A 23391-nucleotide genomic window follows, 5' to 3' on the forward strand; every position below is an offset into this window, starting at 1 on the left:
CAATTTTGCCTTTTCTAGAATTTCATACAAATGGAATTATTTATTCTGTACTCCTTATTGTCTGACATCTTTCATTCAATGTGGTGCTTTTGAGATTTATCCACATTGTTGCAAGAATTGATGGTTTATTCCTTTTCCTGGCTGAGTATATTCCTTTTTGGGATATGGCACAATTTGTTTATTATTCACCAGCTGACAGACACTCCTTCCCTTTAACCTAAGTTTTGGATATAACAAATAAAAATAGTATGGAAAGTCAGGCAAAAAAAATAAAAATATTAGATTACTTAAAAAAAAATCAGACATTAAGTTTTTTGACATCACTTTCAGTATTTTCCCTGAGATAAACTGGAACACACTCCCTTTTTTCCTGTTACAGTATTTAAAACAAGCCAAGAAAGTATCTATGTCTACACTGATATCTGTATCTCCTCCAGCACATGACTGTGGCTATCTGGGTGTATAATATGCTATTGAGTTCTTCAGTAGAATCACCCAATGCCATGGCATTATCCCTGAACTGGCTATTTCCCTGGCTGGGTGGGGAAGCCAGGCATTTACCACCTTCATTCAGTGTGAATCTTGTAATATCTTCTGCACAGAGGAAATATCTTGCCTAATGGGAATGTGATTCAGTTCATCTGACTTCAGTTTTAAGAGCTATGTGATGTTATGTGGAAAGATGGCTGCAGTTGGCTTGATGGGTACTCTTTTGGAAAACAAAAGCTCTTGGAATTTTTTTTTCTAAGACAAAAAGGGCAATATAAGCACAAGTCTTGAACTCCTATTAATAGTCCCTGCAAGCACAGCAGCAAAGCCAGTGCATGCCTGTTTCCAAGTGCTTCTGAAATGACAGAGTGCTTTCAAACAGCACTGGGTAGTGCATTTTTCCAATGCCAGTGCATGCTGGTGCTGCCGGGCCCTGTCAAATACATAATACTGAAATGCCCAACTGGACACCTATTGGCTACAATGTTCTTGGCTGTTCTCCACCCATCATGTCCTGATATAAAATCTACTTAGAGTAGCAAGTCTATTCTTAGGTGCTTCTTGCAGTGAACACTAACTAAATGATTGGAAGCTATGAAAACAGGTAGGGATAATGGGGTGGAGGGCCGTGTAAAATCCCATAGGAACAACCTCTGACAAGACAGGATACCTCCCTTGCTTCAGCAGCGACCATGATGAGGATCTCTACCTGAAAAACAAGCCTTAAATGAAACCTACCCTTTCTGGAGACCTTCATGGGTGGTCATTTTCAATTCTTTCTGAATAATATCTATTTCATACACAATGCTTTTCAAAGCACACTGCAAACCTTCTGAGAACAGAAAAAGTGCCCAAGTGGTTAATTTTCTTTCTCTGTTCCCAGCACACAAGAACTAGAAAAAGAAAGTATAGGTTAGGCTTTTGCTTTCTCTTTCTCATTTTATTCCTCATGACCAAACATCTGTTTACCAGGTTTCTAACAACAAACTGACCACATACCCCATTCCAAGACACTTTCACTTTTCTGGTGAAGAAAGACTTTTTTTCCCCCACCCTAGTATTAGTGTATCCCCAGTCTCCCATTTATACACAATCACTGGCTCCCCAAACCTTCCTGAGCCTGACCGTGGACGATAATCCCCACCATTAGCCAGCTGGGATCACCTTCTTTCCCAACTGTCAAGCCTCAGTGCGGACTACAAGCCAGGGTTCTCCATATGGGGTGTGGATGCATACAAAACTGAGGAATTCAGCTTTTTTTTCTAATTCTGTACAAAGAGAGGTAGATCCTACAATCACAGATGGCATCAGAGTGAGAAATGAAGAGCACAAGGTTCTCAGGGATGAGGATGGGACCAAAAGCTGATTTCCAAAATGCAGGTACAGAGTAAAATGAAAGAGAATGTCCAGTCACGTGGATGCTTTCCTGCAAAACTGTCATGGAATGAAACTTGTAACCCTCATCACTATTCGTTATTGAAAGCCACTCTCTTAATTCCTGCCAGCAATTAAAGAAACGGGCAAACTAAAGAAGCTAAGTCCATGCTAAGTCACTTCAGTTGTGTTTGACTCTTCACGACCCCATGGACTGTAGCCCACCAGGCTCCTCTGTCCATGGGACTCTCCAGGCAAGAAGACTGGAGGGGCTGCCACGCTCTTCTCCAGAGGCTCTTCCTGACCCAGGGATCAAACCCGTGTCTCTTATGTCTCCTGAATTGGTAGGTGGGTTCTTTACCACCAGTGCCACCTGGGAAGGCCCGGAAGCTACACCCATGAGTAATTACTATCATTTATAATTGACCATGAGAAATAAACACCGTTTTCATATGTGTTCCGATAGATCAGTTTACTTCATTTGTGGATTCTCAAAGATGCGATCTCAAAGGTACCCAGACAGGCATTTTTGTAATCCAACATGATTCTCTTCTAGTCAGGGTATCTTAGGAAGAATTTCTAAGTTTTCTGTTACTTCAAACAAATCTAAACAGCAGAAACAGAAGTCTCATGTGATGAACAAAGCCAGCTCAACTCTGGAAAACACTTCTCTGCCCCAGGTCAACCAACAGTGCCAGGTCTAAGCTGTAAAGAATAATGATGCAAATATGAGAGAAGCAAGTGGTATACCTTCAGGGTGAGGAACAGAGGATATATGAAAAGAACAAGCAAGGTCAAAGCTATTTGGCAGAGCTCTAGCTTTGGAACTATGTGCTTGGGACTTTGCTAAATGGTATTTAAATATTTAAATATCTGTACCTATGGTTAGTTGTATTTTGCTTTTTCCTTAGATAATCTGTAGCAATTGCTCCAACAGTAACATCATCAGTTTCCTTGAGGAATCTTAGATCTAGAGATTAGATTTAAATTCGGTTATTTACTCAGAGTTTCTGTGGAAAATCTCTTTTCCAAAGAGATCATTACAAAGTGGCTACACCCCTTACATTTGGTGACAGAGGACAATAAAAATTAACAAAAGGAAAAAAATGTCAACAAAAGTTATGTTGTCATTTTATTAAAATGTGGCTAGAAATACTGGTAAACAACATACTAAACTAAACGCTCTCTGGATGACCAATGATTATAAATAGACTCAGACACATCATTCTCAACATTCAGAGTGCTATACTGTGGAGTGAAGTAGTACATGGAAAATGCAGATATCAAGTCAGATATATATGTAATTTCCCAGAAGTTAGTGCTATATGGAAAAAACTCCCTGAAATAAACTCCAAACAATAAACTATTCAAAAACACTTCAGCAGCAGTAATTCCATACAAATATAAATGTGCTATATAAGTGTATTCACACACTTTTCAGCAAGACTAAACTTTCATACAAAATTACGTTAAAAGCAGAAAATCGATTTGTGTGATTACTCAATGGAATATTTTAAGTGGATTCCAAGTTGCAGCCATTTTAAAAGGCAACATCTTTATAAGTTACTTTATTACACTTTATTATGGTTAAAGAAAAGGAACATTAAGGACTCAATGCTGCCAATTCAATGCTGGAGATGTGAATTTTGTTGGCATCATCTGTTATGCAACTAACATTAGCAAGATCAGCAATTAATCTTGGAAAAATTCCCCGAACAAAAAACTGATGTGGAGTTTCAAGTCTATGATAGAAAGCAATATCTGTAGCATTCTGCATTAACCTGACAGTCATTAGCTTCAAAATCTGATAAGATACCCTGAAATAAATCCTTTATTCCCACAGCATTAACTGTGGCAAACCCATGTCCCTATGTATAATGCAATTGAAGTTGATGTCATTGATGTTTAGGACAGTATTAAAGTGAAAAGTGAAAGTGAAGTTGCTCAGTCGTGTCCGACTCTTTGCGACCCCATGGACTGTATTCTACCAGGCTCCTCCGTCCATGGGATTTTCCAGGCAAGGGTACTGGAGTGGATTGCCATTTCCTTCTCTGGGGGATCTTCCCGACCCAGGGACTGAACCCAGGTCTCCCATTGCAGGCAGAGGCTTTACTGTCTAAGCCACCAGGGAAGCTAGGCCATTAAAGTGAAGACAGAGCTAAATAATGACAGATCAAGTTTTACATTTTTCTTCCTCTCCTTCTCCTTCTTCTTGTTATATTACTTGGTGATTGGTTATGTCTGTAACTGTACATTATATTTTGTTGTTGTCATTTATTCACTAAGTCATCTCCAACTCTTGCGACCCCGTGGACTGTAGCCTACCAGGCTCCTCCATCCATGGGATTCTCCAGGCAAGAATACTGGAGTGGGTTGCCATTTCCTTCTCCAGGGGATCTTCCTGACCCAGGAATCGAATCCAGGTCTCCTGCATTGCAGGAGATTCTTTACTGGCTGAGCTACAAGGAAAGCCCGTATATTGTTTTTTAGTAGATATTTTGGTTAAAATATAAAATAGCCATTCTCAAAGTAGCTGTATTAATTAGATATTAAAAGTGCAGGGTTCAGAGCAAAAAGCAGAGCTCAAATCCTTGTTTTCTAACCTGTAGGCTTTAGGGTGGCTTTTTTCCTGGACCACTAGTTTCTCATATGACATATATAATATATACTTACAATAATAAAGAATAACCTCCTTATGGGACTTCTGTGCCATACCAGCTTCCCTGGTAGCTCAGCTGGTAAAGAATCCGCCTGCAATGCAGGAGACCCCAGTTTGATCTTTGGGTTGGGAAGATCACCTGGAGAAGGGAACAGCTACCCACTCCAGTATTCTTCCTGGAGAATTCCATACACAGAGGAGCCTGGTGGGATACAGTACATGGGCTTGCAAAGAGTAGGACATGACTGAGTGATTAAGCACAGCATGGAGACTTCTGTGAAGATTAAAGGTCTTGATATATAAAAAGCACTAGAGCTATATATGACACATGGCAAGAGAGCAGTTTCTAATAGCTGCTCTCATTTAGTGGAGAACATCACAACATTAAACTGTGTTTAGTTCTTGTCCTCTCTCTCTCGAGAGGCAGTAGTAGAGATGGGGATCAAGAGGTCATTAATTTGTCCACAGAGTTTACAGGCCTGCTTGATGCTGAAGGTGTGACCAGCAAACCATATGGCACATCCATGCATCTCCAAGGAAATCCTCCTCCATGGTCTCAGCAACTAAATTATTTCAGCATAACTGCTTTTCTGATGTATTTGGCTTGTGTGAATTATGCAATAATGTTAACTTGTCAGCATTTATCTTAGGGGAGGCAGTTTTCTCCTGTGGCACATTCCAGGGACAAAAGAAAAACAAACTGAATGAAACTCAGTCTTCCAGAGGTAATGATCAATCAAATGATGTACTATATATGGTCAGGAAAAAGAAATGTGACGGCAACTTATGCCTCAAGGCAAAATACTGTTTCATTAATTATTTATTATTTTTATTCACTGCTTTTATTTTACTCAAAAGTAATAAACCCATGTCTGGGGAAAAGTTTGACAGTGACTTGTTCTGATAAAAAACATTCAATACTATTCCATGATTTTTAAATTGGCTTATCATTTTTTGAAAATAATAAAAGCAGGGAAAATTTGTCTCTCATTTAAAACTTGTCAGCTACAGGAAACATGTTGTTGAAGCAGATAGACAGTGCTGAGCAGGATTATTTGGCAGTACAGGAAACAGACACATGTCATGTGCTCTGAATACCTAATTTACGAATCGACCAAATCAACAACATCTATAACATGATGGTAGAAACGATTTGACTTTTGCTTTGACAGAAGACCCACGTGGGGGCCTCTGGAGATTGAGATCAGTCACAGCGATCTCGGCCAGGGTGACATCAGAGATGATAAACTCACGTTACACTGATTTTATAGTAAAGATTTATGTTTCTGTATCAAAGGTCTTATATTCAGTCTGCTTTCTCTTCTAAAAAAATAGGTAAATTAAAAGTATGAAAATTCTTTTCCCGTTCTAACATAACCACCATTTTGAAGAAAATGCAAATACCGTGTATTTCAAATGAGTATACTCTTTAGAATAAGAAATGTTTGTTTTTATGTTAAATAATGGAAAATTTCCAATATACACAAAAGTAGAGATAATGAACTCCGTTACATAGCTTCAACAACTGCCAATGTAAGGCGATCTTATTTCATCTAAATCTCCATCTACTCCTCTCTATTTTGGATTGTTTTGGAGCAAATCCCAGTTTTGCTTAAACAGCCACTTATATATAACCACTATATCAATATCACATCTAAACAGTTAACAAAGATTCCCTGAGGTTTGCTTATGACATTTCTCTGATTATATCATAACTGTTATTTTATGGTTGGTTTGTTCAAGTCAAACATGCGTTTGACCTTAGTTCTCTTTAAAAATAGGCTCTCCCTTTTCCCTTTTTTTTTTTTCTGTAGATCTTAATTTATTTAGCACATGTAAATTTCTCATGAGCTTTTCTACTAATGGTTTTTGACAGTGATTGATGATCCCCGCTCAAGTTCATTATTTCATTTACAGGTTAAAAAAGGGGTGATTCCAAATTTACCATTCTTTCTAAGTTAGCTGGATTTCTTCTAAAAAGAACATTTCTTTTATCAATTACGTGGTACAACCCAAGGTATAATTTGCAAAGGAAAGACAGAAAAAAATTCTTTCCTTTATTTACCAGTTTTCATAATATTAAGTTCAGTACCTAGTATTCTTTGAAAAGTACTAGTTTTTTAGTATTATCACAAATCCACAGAACTGTAACACATTTACTGTATTTCAATTATATATGAATATACTTTTTGATTTTCAAATCGCTCCATCTCTAACTTGTGGAAGTCCATTCAAGTTGAATCCAAATCATTTTGACATGACCCGTCTCTGGATTCCTCAGCACAAGATAGTCAAGGCTCATTCTGAACATCCCCAGTCCCATATCTGAAGCCAGCCATTTCTATAGGAGTGAATCTGTTCCTTAAATGGCAGATGATTTTTGGAGACCAGAATCTGAATGCCTGAGATGCTCATCGCTATTAGGTTAATTGTCTTTCATGAATAAGTTCTGCTTTGCAGAGTCAGAGGTAATAGCAATGTCACCAATAAAAGTAACATTTGACTAGCACCTTCTATGTGGTGTAAATGTGTGAAAAGTCTGCAGAGTCCAATAGTTTCTGTTATTTGAAAAAACTGCCTGCATAAAAATAAAATTTGAATTCACATCTAGAGTCAAGTTCAGCATACTTTAATAACATATGAAGAAGTGTAAGGAAATGCTTTATATTAAATTTAATTAAATATGAAATAAGGTTTGCAAAGGAAAGGACCTAGTAATGCCTGAAAGATGATAGATGTTTAATAATGTTGATTGTTTATCTCCTTTCACCTTTTTCTACATTTGGAAAATGTACTGGAGCCATACTTTGAGTAATATTTAAGTTTAAAAATTCTTGATTTACCCCAATTTTCTATTTAATCCTCATCTTCAACTTCAGTTTTTATAATCTGTAAAAATACCAAATCACTATGCTGTATACCTGAAACTAATATAATACTGTAACTCAACTATACTGAAAAAAATTAAAAGTTAAATAGATGTGCTTTGTGATAATAACTAAAGTACCTTTATGAGCACCTACAGAGAGTGGTAGCAAAACAGGAGCTTATTGCTAATCTCTAATGTAAGGTTATCCATCTTGAAGATGACTAAATGATAATATAAAATGAGGAAATATTTCTTGGATGCTAACTATATGTTGGGCACATATTGGGCTGGCCAAAATTTCTTTCTGTTTTTCCATAACATCTTACGGAAGAACTCAAACTTTTCTGCCAACCAAACCTATCTACAGATAGCTATTTGCCCACAGTTCATAGAACTTTTTGCCTCAATTCTCTCCAATTGTTCCTAAGTCTTTGAGGCACCTGGAGAAACCTTTGGAGTCCTCATTATAGTTCTCCGCATCCATCTTGCCCTTGGAGCCTCGTCCTAGCATGCACAGCTGGGGGATCTGTCCAGATGCTGGAGCTGTCTCCACTTTGTCTCATGGCTGACTGAGGCAGTTGGTCTTATGGTTTGAGATCAGAGGCCACAGCAAGGTAACTTAAACAGCTGAAGAATTTGGGGAATAGAAGAATTTGGTCAACAGGGTTAAATGATCAGGAAAAGAGGATGAAAGGATATGGATATCGTGAAATCTTAACTGAATAAAATGGCCTATAAACAGTGGAGACATGGGGGGAGGGGACTATCACTTCTAAGAATGGAAGTAGTGTTAAAAAGACATTTGTTCCTCTTTTTGAATAAAGTTCACCCAATCAAGCAAGTAAAATGAGACTTAAATGTGATATGGTTTATTTAAATAACTTCATCTGAATCACTGAATTTCACCTGCATGTGGGTTAGGGGCTAACCACGTATAAATTTTTGGAAGAAAGGCCTCTGCTCAAGCAAGCTGTGTGCCATAGCTGATCATTTTCTAGACTCAGAGATGCTTCTGAGTTAGAACTGAATTTACAGGTTCCTAAGCAATTGTGCTTGAGCCTAATTGCTTATATTTGCTCTTTATAGTCTAGAAATACAATCTTTATAAACCAATCTAATAGACATTTAAAAATGCAAAACATAAGCATAAATGACTAATTATTGGTTAAATTTTTTTTTTTTTTTTTCAATTCTGGACCATCATTTCTGCCAAATCACTGAGGCCAGTAGTAAAGACTTTTGAATGTTTTTTTTTGAGAGGACAATCTTCAGCTATTTGTTATGGATCACAAATGATTGGCAAAAGATGCATTTGAATCTAGACCAAAACTGAAACATTTTCTGTTATCTAAACGCTGCCAAATATTTAAATAGGGAAAATTTGTGCTGGAGAGTATTATAGTGTTCATACACATTCACTACACTCTAAGCACCTCCTCCCTTCCCTCTACTCTCTTATTCTTGCTCACACAAGAATGTATACAAATAGAAAAATATTAATGGCATATACAAACTAACTGTGACAGAGAATCAATGGCTGAATTAGTCAATTACGAATACATCACTAACTGAGCTCTTCCTTAAACTCAACCTTAGGTTAACTCAAGTTGAAAACAAAACTATTAATATAACCAGTGAGGCTAAATGAACTATTGATACAATAGCCAATATCACTGGCAGCATTAATTCCTTCTGCCTTGTTCATCTCTTCCATGTTGATATCCCTTAGATTTCCTATGTTCTCATCCCATACCTACTGTCTGAGTGATCTCAGTCAGACCTACGGATTTGGCTGACACCTATATACACTTGTGTGCTCAGCTGGTAAAGAATTTGTCTGCAATGTGGGAGACCTGGGTTCAATTCTAGGGTTGGGAAGATCCCCTGGAGAAGGGAACGGCTACCCACTCCAGCATTCTGGGCTGGAGAATTCCATGAACTGTATAGTCCGTGGGGTCGCAAAGTCGGACACTACTGACTTTCATATATATATATACTGATGGCTCCCACATCTTATTTTCGGTCTCTCTGTTTCTCTTAACAGATGTGCACACTCAGCTGCTCATTGGCTCTTTCCAATTGATGATCCATAATCATATATAGCTCAAAGTATTAAATTATATTTACCAACAGCATCCTTCCCCAACATTTTCCCTCCTTTGTCCTCTCACTCAAAGAATGATGTTATTGTTGTCCAACCACCTAAGCCCCAAACTTAGCTATTGTTTTCATCTTCTTCTTTCTCTTTGGTATTCAGCTGGCTCCCAAGTCCATAAATTCAACCTCATTAGCATTGCTCAAATCCACTGCTTCATTCTCTCCACCCCTGCCACGCTACTGCCTTAGGACAGGCTTTTATCAATCCTTCTTCAAACTGTTGTAACAGAGTCCTAAATTACTTCTCCCTCTACCAGGCTTTCCTGAAACCTGCATGAGCATCTATACTACTGTGAAGGTTTATCTTTCTACCAGGGGAGTCTTTCAATTGCTTCCCACACAGTCAGAACCACATGCAAGTTATATAGCTCCAGCTTCAGTACCCGTGGCTCACTCATGAAACATAATTGTGCAGTTTTCAGAAAACTGCTATCAGGAGTTCCTCTGAACAGACTGTTCTTTCTACAAGAATGCCCACTCTCTCCTTACTGGCCTAATGTGTACTTGAACGTCAATATTCAGATGAACTTTTAAACTCAGATACAGTGATATTTCTTTCAAGAAGCCTTTCCTGTCTCACCTGTGAGTTACAAGTCCTGCCTCTCTCTCCTTATGGTATTCTTACAAATTTCTATTTCAATATCACGTGAGATGTAATAGCTGCATTCCTTGTTCTGCTTCTCTATTAAACCACGAAGATGGTGACTTCGTATCTTTGATTCTGCATTTCCATGTCTAAAAAACTCAAAATTTCTGGTCTCAATTCCTCTTTACACTATTAAAATTACTGAGTACACAAAAGATTATTTGTTTATGGGACTATATATTAACAATATTTACCATACTTAAAGTTAAAACCACTAATTTAAAACATAATTTAAAAACAATAAGCCAATCATATGCTAACACAGATAACATTTTTTTTTTTTTTGCCGAAGAGTGGTTGCATTTTTTAAACAAAATCTTATTGATAATAGTAGCACTGTTTTACATTTTTATAGATTGTATTAATGTCTGACAAGAAGACAGCTAGATTCTTATCTCTGTTTCTGAATTCAATGCATTAATGAGATATGTAGTTTTGCTTCATATATATGTAGAAAATCTACCTCCATAAAGATATAATTAGAAGGAGAGTATTATTTTAATACCCTTTTTTCAGGTAATTGTAGCTATTTTACTTCGAAAATATATCTAAACTCAACAGTAGTAGTTCCTTAAGTATGAGATGCAATGTAAAATCTAAACTATAGTTTTTATACAATGTGATATTGAAACCCATGGCATTTTGAATGGTTCTTTTAACCAATGCATAATTCTGTACCATCTTGCATTAAAAAAAAAACCCAAAAAACATTGGTTCATTACCTTATGTAGATCTTCCAGATTTCAACATTTGTTTTCAATACAAAATAGTTACAATAATATCACTACCAGTCTCATTATATCTGTCTCAAACCTTTAAAATATTACTAAGTTGTCAAACTCATGTGATGGATATAATTCTTTGAAAATTTTAATTTTAATGGAAAGCTTAAAATTACCATTGGCAACAGGTACTGTCAGCTATTTTCCTTTAAATGACAGCTCATCTCATTCATTTTAAGGAAAATATCCACAAAATATTCAAGTGTGAATAACCAAAGTTTGTCTGTTAGTCATTCTTTCAAGTACAAATGGTGTTCCAAGAAAAAAGTGGTTTGTTCAGCTTGCATCTGAAATAAGCACCTGTTTTTTTTAAAGTCAAACATCATGCTTCAGTATGAGACAATTTTATGCATATTTCACATTATGCACACAGAATATTAAACTGATGTGTTCTCAAGGATGGAGATTTAACAAAATTATTTGGCTTTAGTTTTTTTTAACTGCTTCATTGCACTCAAGTGAAATCTGTGTGGGCAAGAGGTAGTGAAGAATACAATGACTAGTACAGTTTTGTGTCCCTGCCTTGCTTCGTGCTAAGGAATCAGTAGTTTTACTTACTATTGCTTTTATACCATCAAGGTGGCACTAGTGGTAAAGAGTCCACCTGCCAATACAGGAGACTTGGGCTCTCTCCCTAGGTGGGGAAGATGATCTGGAGGAGGAAATGGCACCCAACCCCAGTATTCTTGCCTTGAGAATCGCATGGACAGAGGAGCCTGGTGGGCTATAGTCCATGGGGGTTGCAAAGAGTCAGATAAGACTGAGCATGCGAGCAGCAGCAGCTTACACCATCAACGTAAATGTCAACACAGTATAATTATAATCTTAGTATCTTAAAAGAGTTCTGACCTGGTGTACCCTGTTCTGGGTCAGTCTTAGGGGAAAAAAATACATCTCAACAGACCACACTTGGGGAACTGATCTAGACAACACCTTAAACATGATGTATGCACAAAACATTGCAAATGAAGAACTGAATGAATGAACCTGTGTTGGCTTTATCTGCAACAGTGATAGTCTTTTTGGTGGCTCAAAGAATATAAATAAATATGTATGCATGTGTGTGTGTGTACAATGAAGACCTGTCTGCTTGATGAAAAGTAGACCCTTGAGTCAAAATTGGAATGAAAAAGATAGACTGTGCCAAAATTTCCATTGTGATTTGGGCATATCCTAAAGCAAAATGATTAAGTGATTCCATTAACTGCACTACCATCAACTACAAGGGAATACAATATTTCTTCATTTCCTGTAAAGACTTGTACTTATGCCATTTTAACTATTTTGAAAAAAAATTATCTATGTAATACATAACTGAACTACTATTACAAACTTATAAAATAGGGGACAAAGATGGGAAGATTTTAAAGACTTAAAACTGAGTCAGGAATACTGACAAATGGACACAGTGCTTCCTAGGAGATGTAGTTTTCTACATTACATCCTTAACCAGAGAGTTGGTCACAAAATAGGTATATCTTAATGTTACGTAAATCAGAAACTCCAGATTTCTGGCAGAATCCCTAAAATCTCACTGTCTTCAATCCTAATCTCATTCAAATGGCCTGTAATCCTGACCATCAGTGTTAAATTTAGCTTCTGTCAGTTAGGGGGGTTTGACATGAGTGTGTGTATATTCAGAGAGAGGCAAACTATTAGTTTCACTTAAATGGGAAATCCTTATCAACAACAGGCAGAGAGGTGGTTAGCTATAATTCTGCTGACATTGTGTGGAAAGGAAGTGGGTTATGTAAATAGATTTGGTTGGGGTATCTAACACCTTTTTATTTTTTTTTTTTTATTTTTATTTTTTTCTAACACCTTTTTAAGAAAGATATTTCTTTTCTTGTACTCTTCCAGAGTGACAAGTGTAATCCTGGAAAATTTTAATACAGAGACTACAAAGGCAGCAAGTGTTCCTGATAAGACAGTGAGTAAGTAAGTATATTAGGTGTAGCGTGTAGGAGGTGTCCTTGTCCCAGGATTTTCAAATTGTGCAGACAGAAACTAAACAGATGTGGGGTGATTAGCTGTTCACTCTAGGAGCACAAATGTGGAGAGCTCGTCTGTCAGTGGAGCAAGTTTGCAAATATACAACATGGGAGACTTACCAATGGCCTTAATGAAGCATAAGCAATTCAGTGCTGAAAGCAAGTAGGAAGACTGTTTTTTCCCTCTTTTTTCTCCCTTATGTAATACTTCTGTCATGTACTCTTAAAAAGTCATTTGATCCTTGCTGATCTGTGGAGGCAGAGTGCCCAATTAAATTACTTCCATTATAAAAGCACATACAGCCAAATACTTTTTATAGCACATGATTCCAAACCTATAACAAGGATCAAGGAAAAGTAGCACAAAAGCTTTTTAAAATTTAATAGAGACTTTTAAACAATTGGTAATACCAAAAAAGGTCAGAGAAAGTGCTTCCCTGTCAAGGGCTCAATTGGCAAAGAAATTATGAAACTGACATTTTGAAACGAGAGAACATTTTAATATTCATTCTATTGGGGTCGGGGCCAGGCTACCTAGAATAACAATTATATCCAAACAGAAGATGAAGACCTTCCAGGAAGAATTATCTTCAAGACAGGCTGCATACCTCTTCCCTTGAGATTTACACTAATACATGATAATAACTTATATATACGAGTTGTCCATGTACCAAGTGCATTGTTAGCACTATATTTGGATTTTACCATTTGATCTTCACAATAATTCTATGAAACAGGTACTGCTATTATCTGTATCATACAGGTGCCAAAACTGTGGCTTACAATTTAACTAATGTGTGTAAAGTGATTGAGTGGTGCAGCCAGTATCCAAATGCAGGGTTGCTAATTCTAGATGCTACATTCTTAACTATTGTTCTGGTAGCCTTCTAGAACATCTGCAACTCCCTATTGCATCATTATTAATTTAGATAATAAGTAACTAATAAGCACTGTTATCAGGCACTGTGAGATGCTGACATCATAATAGTAAATAAATCATTCTTACTCATTCAGAAAAGCACAGTTTCATCAGCGGATCATTTCTTGGAATTGGTTCCATAAGACATTTATTGTCATGTCTGTTTTTCTAGAATGAAAACTAAAATATAGATTGCCCAGGATATTATGCTCAATGGAAAACAGAAGTACTGCCCACTGATTTCAGACAAGTGTTTTGTCCACTAAATATTACCACATGTCTTTTAGATAATCAGAAAAGTAATTGCTGAGACCATAAAGTTCTATCCCCCCAAACTTGATAAACCACTTGATAAATCTCCAGATATAGGAGCTACATTAATATTTTTTACTTTGAAGTCTACGATAGTCATATTTTTAGAAAGGTAAACTGAAATCAGTGAAAACATAACAGAAAAAACTAAATGTCTAACAAATGGGGTCCAGTTCAGTAACACAGGGCACATGAACTCCATGGGTATTGTGAACTTACCACTTATTTATTTTGGCCATGCCCTGCAGCCTGTGGGACCCTAGTCCCTCCCCGCCCACCAGGGATTGAACCCAGACCCCTGGCAGTGAAAGCAATGAGTCGTAACCACTAGACCACCAGGGAACTAGTTAGCATTATTTTTTATTCAAAAGTTCAGTGCCAAGATGAACATTATCATAATACATAGATAAAACATAATCACTCACAATGTATAAAAATTACATATTAATATAATTAAATCTAAAGAAAAAATTGAAGAGCTAGTATGCTAGATCAAGAGTTAGCAAACTTTTCATTAAAGGATCTGAGAGTTTCTATTCTATCTGTGCAAATGGGTGAGCATAGCTGTGTTCCAATAAAAATTTTACTTAAAAAACAGTCAGTGGGGCACATTTTACTTGAAGGCTATGGTTTGCTGACTCTGGTGCCCGACTATGGAAATATGAAAGAGTTTAAAGACATTTACAGTAGTGTTTTTAGTCATATTTTATAATACTGCTTAATAAATTTTAAAAAGGGGAAATTGTGTACTGTTCCTCATTTGAATTCAAATTAGTAATTCAAGTTAGTAAATTTTAATAATTAAAATTTATTATTTTAAGCCAATTAACCTTTACTCCCTCGAAATAGTTTGCAAATCCAGGCTAGATTTTAGGGCAAGCAATCTTTATATTTATCAGACAGCAAAACTCTCCTAATTGTTGGGTAAAGCTCAAAATTCATGATCTGACCCTGAAGCTAGTAAACAATCATTTACAGACTGGTTACAAAGTGTTTTGTCTTTTCTAAGCATAGTGGGAAGCACCTTTTAAGAGTTTCCTTATTGTCAAGAAGCTTAAAACCTAATAGATGAGGCAACTACATCACCTTAATTTATGCAGTGGGACATTTGGCATAAAAAGTATGAATATCCATAGAAATAACTGTCATGTCTAGTAACAAGAAACAAAAAGCACATCAGTTTGCAGAGGGTGGAATTACTCTAGTATATAAAAACATATGCACTCTTGTAGATTTTAAAAATTACTCTAGTAAATAATCTAGGTGGTTCAGTGGCAAAGAATCCACCTAGCAATGCTGAAAACGCAGGACACACGGGTTCAGTTCCTGGGTTGGGCAGATCCCCTGGAGCAGGAAATGGAAATCCACTCCAGTATGCTTGCCTGGAATATCCAATGGACAGAGGAGCCTGGTGGGCCACAGTCTACGGGTTCGCAAAGAATCAGACACAATGGAGCGACTGAGCGCGTGCACACACACACACACACACACACCTAGTATGTCACACACCTAATCTAGTATGTCAGTATCCATCTTAAGTAGATGTATATTCAATTTTAGTTTACATTTGCATATTTCTTGGAGAAGGAAATGGCAACCCACTCCAGTACTCCTGCCTGGAGAATTCCATGGACCAAGGAATCTGGAGGGTCATGGAGTCACAAAGAGTTGAACATGACTAAGCTACACACACATGTATATTTCTACCTAATATGGTATGCATTTAATTTATAATATCTTAGAAACAAATGATCAATACTTTAGGCTCTTACTTAATATTTATTTTCCAAGCTTCAATTTAATGGTTACAATGGCAGAAAAACGGCCCAATTACTTGGTAAAGTATACTAGCATTATACCACAAAAGCAAAGAAAATATAGGGCCATTATTCTCCAGACAATGATAAAGCTGAACTTTTTCTAATAGCTAAATTATTAAAAAAAATCATTTCATAAGTAACTTCCAAAGTGCAAAGTATGTTGAGGAAGGAAATTATGTTAGAGAGGGAGGTAGCAGCCAGATCAAAAAAGATGCTGTCCTAAAATTCTCAGCTTACAGTCACAGGTGATGGGAAGAGTGCCACAGTGAGCATGTGCTGTGGAGGGAGCGATGGGGACATCTTAGGCAAAACTGAATGTGAGAATAAGTGATTGCTGCTTTAGGTCCAGAGAAGACAAGGGCCTGAAACAAGGCACTGCTATAAGAAAGCAGAAACTTTAGAAATATTTACATGGCAAAATAATCAGGCCTTGGTAACTGATCACATGTGGGAGACAGAGAAAAAAATAGGAAGCAACTAGAATCTCTAGCTTAGATGATTAGGTGAAAAGTTGAAACATGGAACACTGAAAGAAGATTAAGGCATTCTATTTGAGATAAGTTGAAAACATCCATGTGGAAAAAATGCCAGATTAGTGAATCATTATTAGACGCTATTCTAACATTAGCATTTAATATATGTGTTCTTTGTACCAGGAACTGCGCTAAGCACCTGCTTGCACATGTTCACTGAAGTCACATGATAGCCCCACGGGAATACACATTCTACAGGTAAGGCACCTAAAGTCTAGAGAGGTTAATAACCTCCCAAAGCGCACACAATTACATAAACGGTAAAACCTGGTTTTTAACCCATTAAATCATACTTTTCACATTGACTCTTAACCACTACCATATCTTGTACTAATAAAACATCTCAATTTGAAGAATACTCCAAAAGATGATCCCTTTTTGCCAATGCTAGCCCCATAAGTGTCTCATCAACAAATGACTTGATAAAGAGGGTCGCCCTGTACTGCACTTCACTAAGAGGTCAAGGACGGTTTCCCAGGTGGCTCAGCAGTAAAGAATCCATTTGCCAATGCAAGGAGATGCAGGAGATGAGGGTTTGATCCCTAGATCAGGAAGAGCCCCTGGAGGAAGAAATGGCAACCCAACCCAGCATTTTTGCCTGGGAAGTCCCATGGACAGAGGAGCCTGGTAAGCTATAGTCCATGGGGTCGCAAAAGAATTGGACACAACTTAGTGACTAAATGAGAGCTTAAGATATTCTTCTGTTAACTGGGGAAGTTCATACGAACTAGAATGTATCCATGCCCTCCTAAGAGAACATTTTAGCCACTGTTCCAGCATCTACAACATGGCCAGCAGAGGCATGGCTTCTGGCTTTGGCCAACACTGATCTGGATAGAGACAAAGGGGCAGATTTGTGAGTTTTCAACTATATTTGAAAATAACAGAGATTGTACTGCTTGCCTTTAGTGACTATCATCTCAAAGTATATGTATGCATAAAATGAAGCTTGTTTCCTGACTTTTTGTGGTGAAAGTCCCTGATTTTTGGCAAGTTCTGCAGAAGATATTACGAAAAGGTGGCAAGAATACATAAAAGAACTGTACAAAAAAGATCTTTATGACCTTGATAAGCATGATGATGTGATCACTCAACTAGAACCAGACATTCTGAAGTGTGAAGTCAAGTGGGCCTTAGGAAGCATTACTATGAAGAAAGCTAGTGGAGGTGATGAAATTCCAGCTGAGCTATTTCAAATTCTAAAAGATGATGCTGTGGAAGTGCTATACTCAAGATGCCAGCAAATTTGGAAGACTCAGCAGTGGCCACAGGGCTAAAGTCAGCTTTTATTCCAATCTCAAAGAAGAGCAATGCCAAAGAATGTTCAAACCGCACAACTGCACTCATTTCACAAGCGAGCAAGGTAATGCTCAAAATCCTTCAAGCTAGGCTTCAACAGTACATGAACTGAGAACTTTCAGATGTACAAGCTGGATTTAGAAAAGGCAAAGGAACCAGAGATCAAATTGCCAACATCCATTGGATCATAGGAAAAACAAAGGAATTCCAAAAATATACCTACTTCTGCTTCATTGACTATCCTAAAGCCTTTGACTGTGTGGATCACAACAAACTGTGGAAAATTCTTCAAGAGATGGGAATACCAGACCGCCTGACCTGTCTCCTGCAAAACCTATATGCAGGTCAAGAAGCAGATGTGGAGCAACAAACTGGTTCAAAATTGGGAAAGGCATACATGAAGGTTGTATATTGTCACTCTGCTTATATGCAGAGGACATTATGTGAAATGCCAAGCTGGATGAATCACAAGCTGGAGTCAAGATTCTGGGAGAAATATTATCAATAACCCCCTATATGCAGATGACACCACCCTAACAGTAGAAAGTGAAGAGGAACTAAAGAGGTGAAGTGAAGCTAAAGAAGCTAAAGAGGAGCTTCTTGATGAAGGTGAAAGAGGAGACTGAAAAGGCTAACTTAAAACTCAATATTCAATAAACAAAGATCACAGCATCTGGTCCCTTCACCTCATGGCAAATAGATGGGGAAACAATGGAAATAGTGACAGACTTTCTTTTCTTGGGCTCCAAAATTACTGTGAATGGTTACTGCAGCCATGAAGTTAAAAGATGCTTGGTCCTTGGAAGAAAAGCTATGACAAACCTAGACAGCATATTGCAAAGCAGAGATACCACTTTGCCAACAAAGGTCTGCACAGTCAAAGCCATAATTTTTCCAGTAGTCATGTGCAGGTGTGAGATTTGGACCATAAAGAAGGCTGAGCACCAAAGAATTGATGCTTTTGAATTGTGGTGCTGGAGAAAACTCTCAAGGGTTCCTTGGACAGCAAGGAGATTAAACGAGTCAATCCTAAAGGAAATCAACTCCGAATATCCATTAGAAGGACTGATGCTGAAGCAGATACTCCAATTTTTGGCCACCTGATGTGATGAGCTGACTCATTGGAAAAGATCCTGATGCTGGGAAAGATTGAGGGCAGGAGGAGAAGTGGATGACAGAGGATGAGATGGTTGGTGGCATCACTGACTCAATAGACATGAGTTTGAGCAAGCTCTGGGAGATAGTGAAGGACAGGGAAGCCTAGTGTGTTGCAGTTCATGGGGTTGCCAAGAGTTGGACACAACTGAGCGATGAACAACAACAATTTGGCACTCAACGGAACTGGGGCCGTAAAGATGAAAAATCCTACTGGTCTACATACTGTGGCCTCATATTTAAGTTGCAGAATTAGCAGAGGCTCAGTAGTAAGAACAGTTCCCCAAAAGAGCTGCAGTAGCCTTGGGTCAGTCACACTGACCACATAATTTCCAATCTAGTTCTAGAATCATCTCGTACAACTTTTCCCAAAGGAAAAGATCACATGTATTCACTTGACGTCCTACACATAACTAGTGTAATGAGATACAGCATATAAAGTACCAAACACTGGGTATGGTGCACACAAATTGTTCAATATATGTTAGCTATTATTGTAAGTCATAGCAATATACTGTAGTAATAACAATAGGGAAGCGTAATAAACATTTGCACAGTTGTTGAACTTGCTAGTCCTTATGATCCAGAGTGCACTTTAAAGATAAGGTTGAAAATATCAAGTACCAAAAAGTAAAAAATGTAATTCTGTTTATGTCATTGTTATCAAAGGCAATATAAACTATTTATCTTTCAAAGAAAAATTAACATTTAAGATATTAACATTTAAAAAGGTGAAAGCTATAACACTTTAGAAAACCATTTTATCCTTATAATAAAGTGTCTAGAATTTACTTAGACTCTGTTTTATGCTTACTGAAGGGAACTGTTTCATGTGTTTGGTATCTCTGGTAAATAACTGAGTGATGTTGCTTTGTATGTGGCTACAAATATTGAAGTGATGGCTCCTTTCTCATGAAAGCAGATTTAGATACCATTGACATTGCAACTCAGCAATATTTTTCACATTACACAGAGGAAACAAGAGATAGAAAGCAAAGGTATTGAGTAAATTCATACATTTCCATTGACTCCAAGTGCACATCTAGGTTCTCTCTCCCTCGCTGTCTCTCTCTCTCTCTCTCTCTCTCTCTATATATATATATATATATTTATATCAATAAGGAATTGTTAAGCCTTAATCAGAATAAATTAATAAACTGATGATCAACCAAACCTAATCTGATTTTTATTCCTTTTAACTTTTTATAACCTCTTGAGTGATATCTGCTCTGTATCTATCCTGAAATATACTTAAGAAACCCACATAAAAGAAATATAGGATTCAATAAAACTCAATTGTGTTTATAAATGTTCTTAAATAAATGCATAGTTTTTCTAGACTGAGAAATAAGTCATTTGAAAGGTCATCATAAATTCAACTCTTGCATATGTTGGTTTAGCTCTAAATGAAATATATTACTTATACATTAGCTATCTTAAATATTGAATGTTCTTAACTCCAATATATTTGCATTGCAGACAAGGCATTTGTACTGCTCAGTGTGATTAATGAATAATAATTCAATGAGGAACTTCCCCTGTGGTCCAATGGTTAAGAATCTGCCTTGCAACGCAGGAGAAGCAGGTTTGGTCCCTGGTGGGAGAACTAAGATACCACATGCCTCAGGCCAACTAAGCCCGCAAACTGCAACTACGGAGTCTGTATGCCTTCTCAAGAGAGAAGTCCACATGTCTCAACAAAAAGTCCCACATGACACATCAAAGATCCTGTTTGCTGCAACTAAGACAAAATACAGCCAAATAAATAAATAAATAAATAAATACTGAACCAAAAAATAGTGACTCAGTGAAAGAAAACTAAGAGGAAAATAAGGTAATTGATTTTACCAAAGTCACAACTAAGAATAACTACAAGACAAGAATCTACGTCTTCAGATTTTATTTGTATCCTTTTAACTATCAAACCATGAGAGAAAAAATTTTGTAAGTTGGTAAACATAATACTTAAATGAGGAGGGGCAGATAGCAATAATATCTGTTCATGCAACTAACTGGGTACCTGTGAGTGGTTAGGCCCATATGGCCAATGGGTGCTAAGAAACATACAGTGGGTTCTCTTGGTTTTCTCAGCTATCAAGTCAACTTGACTGAAACAAAGGCACATTTCACAGGCATGGAAGACAACTGATTTTGTTCAATCTTTTTAGCATTTTCCAGGTGACTACGTCTTCATAAACTGCCAGCAAAATCAAGTGGTTAAACTGCCTCACAGACTTTGGCTAGAGCATTAGAGAAATTGAATGATTTATGCAGGAGAAGATCAAGTAAGTTGCACTGTTTCTAAATGCTTGTACCTTGAACGAAAAGCTGAATGTGAAGTAAGAAAATAATTATTTTTCATTTTCTTCTAGAATTTCATGGTCTGGAATACCCTTCCCTATCTTTTGTTGAGGGTACAAATTTAACTCATTTTCAAGGTCCTGGAAATTTCCCACATCAACTCCTTTGCCTTTCCTCACCTTCTGCAACAATTACTTTTTCATGCTACATTTTTATATTTTTTGGTCTTGTTTGTATTTTTCTCCAACTAGTTTATAGGTGCATATAAAACAAATGAGTGCAAACAATCTCCTACCAGATTATATAACACTGCTTTTGTATTCTGCATACTGTACCAAGAGAATATGTATTGATTACCCCATGATAAATTATTGGTGTAGGAACCATTTCACTGAAATGTTCTTTATTTGAACTGGAATATGTAAAGATTTTTTTTCATTCTTTTTAATCTGCTACGAAGGTACTTTTTCTGTCCATCATTAAAATATAATCTCCCATTTTGACTTACTCTTAGTTTGAAACTTTGTACTACCTGTTAATGAAATGCATTTATGTTGTTCATGGATGACACATTATTGTGTTTCAGAAGCCCTGAAAATGGGACTTCCCTGGCAGTCCAGTGCTTAAGACTTGGTGCTCCCAATGCAGGGGGCACAGGTTCAATCTCCGGTACAGGAACTCTGTACCAGAGATCTCTGTTCGGGAATCTCTGCTAAGATCCCACATGCTGTGTGGTGTGGCCCCAAAACAAAACAAACCAACCCCGGGGCCTCTCTATGGCTCAGTCCACAAGTCAACATAAGAAATACGGGTTCAATTCTTGACCTGGGGGATGACATGCCGTGGAGCAACTAAGCCTATGCCTCACAACTACTGAGCCTGTGCTCTGGAGCCCAGGAGCGGCAACTACTGAAGCCCACACACCCTGGAACCTGTGCTCTGCAACAAGAAAAGCCACCGCAGTAAGAAGCCTGCAATCACAGCTAGACAGTAGCCCCCACTTGCTGCAACTTGAAAAAAGCCCTTGCATCAACGAAGGTCCAGCACAGTCAAAAAATAAAAATGCAAATAAATAACAAAGGAGAAGTCCTGAGAAAATTAATGATTTCTCAATAAAATGCCAACCGTAAAGTTTAATGCTAGGCCTATCATTTCAATGTGTTTCTTCCCCCTTGATCCTGAAAACTCCAGGATTATGATCTGAGGAGAGAGATAAGAACTGGGGGAAAGGTGGTCCTATTGTAAGGTGAGCTGGAGAAGAACATTCCTTTCTTCCCTGTCACTAACCTCATCTTTTGTATTCTGCATTCTCTTTGAAGAGAATTTCACTCACTGAATTAGACAGGGACTCTTTCACAGCGTCTGTTCTAAGAACTGAAACACACTGGATTTTCTGAGAAATAGACGTGCTTACACAGCACAGAGTTTGGGCTTTTGACATGTTCCCACTTCTTCAAAAGAGTGCTCCTTTTACTGGGCTGTGTGTGCGTGCCTGCTCAGCTGACTCAGTTGTGTCTGACTCTGTGACCCTACAGAGTGTAGCCAGCCAGGCTTCAGAGGCCAGGTTCCTCTGTCCATCACCTCCGTACAGTTATGATTATTTAAAATATCACAATACATAATTCCCATATTATAATAATTGATGGAAACCTTTCCTTAAACAAATATATATTCTTCTCAAATCTACTTCAGTTGGATGCAAATAAAACAAAAATAAAATTTAAAAATGCATACTGCCTCTCAACAAAATCACTCCCTGTCACAGATATTTCAAGAAGGAAATTTAATTGACAAAGAAAAAAAGTGCATTCAAATAAACCTAAGGGGAAAGTATCTGTCTTTATTTTCATTATATACAAGGAGATGGGTACTTTGATGTAAGGATCAAATACAATATTCATGATTTCCAACATGAATTTCATAAGACTTTGTTTTCTCTTTAAATCATGCCTATTCTTGAACTTTATAGTAAAAGCTCTAGAGAATCACGTAAGAGAAAGATATAAAAAAGAAAAAAATACACTTAAATTTCCATATCTCTACAGACAAAACCCTTGAAGACTTGGGAGTAAGCATCTGATATAT

General features: G+C 37.3%; 1 protein-coding gene across 12 annotated transcripts in view; it reads right to left on the bottom strand.

Annotated features, from left to right (window-relative positions):
* Positions 1-23391, bottom strand: part of CHRM3 (cholinergic receptor muscarinic 3) — a 557245-nt gene that overhangs the window by 174805 nt on the left and 359049 nt on the right. Inside the window, exon 2 of one of the 12 annotated variants that reach the window (XM_061161394.1) lies at positions 13088-13217. The exons of the other annotated variants lie outside the window; for them this stretch is intronic. The gene's annotated coding sequence lies outside the window, so the exon portion shown is untranslated. The remainder of the gene's footprint in view (positions 1-13087; positions 13218-23391) is intronic. 12 annotated transcript variants of the gene reach the window in all.

The sequence above is a fragment of the Dama dama genome, chromosome 15, assembly GCF_033118175.1.
Source record: "Dama dama isolate Ldn47 chromosome 15, ASM3311817v1, whole genome shotgun sequence".
Lineage (NCBI taxonomy): Eukaryota > Metazoa > Chordata > Mammalia > Artiodactyla > Cervidae > Dama > Dama dama.